Raw genomic sequence first — 1053 nt, 5'->3', positions numbered from 1 at the left:
GTCCTCCAGGCTGCTGAGAGAAGAGGCTGAAAACATGTCATGACACAGAAATGTCTGCATGCATCAGATTTCTGTGACCTTCATTTAATAAAGCAGAAACTCTGAAACTTAACTACACCTGAACACAAGTTTGATGAAACATTTTACTCGAACTAAACAACTTAAAAAACTCTAACGTCTCAGATATGAAAGTACGAACTCTGCATTCAATCAACAATAATGTTCAACAGGAATCATTTGTCTTATCCTTAAATGCGTCTCTTTATTTAGATCAAATGAATGCAACAATTATGGAGGCAGCAGCAAACGTACAGCTGGGAGCTAAAGTGTCCGTCCTCATGAAGGTCAGAGTTTCTACGACGTAATCATCGAAACATGAAGCTTTCCCACAAAAAACAATCCTGTAGTTTGGTTCTGTCATAGATTTATTAAAGGTCTTCTGGAAATAAGACAAAGGAGTATTAAAGCGTGATGAGGTTCATCTGGTCCACTCTGGCTGTAGGTATACGATTTCTTCTTTTCTTGGCCTTTGTGCCTTTATTTGATAGAGCAGTGAGAGAGAGACAGGAAAGTGGGGAGAAGAATGGAGGGAGGACGTGAAAGGGTCATGAGCGGGATTCGAACTCACGACCTCCACATGCGGACTGTAGCCCTTCACATGGGACGCCAGCTCCACCAGGTGAGCTGTAGCGCCGCCCTATGGTTTCTTTTTTATCAGACGAGTATTTTTAGGTGGGAGCTGTTTTTCCCTTTGACATGTTTCAACTGTTCCTTCAGTCTTCCTCAGAAACGTCGGTGACGTCTGTGGTGACGTGTCTTCATCAGCTGGTGGGTTCCTGGAGGCGTGACCCACCTGGTGAGACCACCGGGCCGCAGGAGGCCGGACAGACCGCCAGGCGGGTCACGTCTCCAGGAACCCAGCAGCTGGTGAAGACACGTCACCACAGACGTCACCGACGTTTCTGAGGAAGACTGAAGGAACAGTTGAAACATGTCAAAGGTAAAAATAGTTCCCACCTAAAAATACTCGTTGTCTGATTAAAAAAGAAACCG

Source organism: Stegastes partitus, unplaced genomic scaffold, assembly GCF_000690725.1.
Source record: "Stegastes partitus isolate 25-593 unplaced genomic scaffold, Stegastes_partitus-1.0.2 Scaffold954, whole genome shotgun sequence".
In the NCBI taxonomy this organism is placed as follows: domain Eukaryota; kingdom Metazoa; phylum Chordata; class Actinopteri; family Pomacentridae; genus Stegastes; species Stegastes partitus.
Note: the sequence above shows the minus strand (reverse complement) of the source record.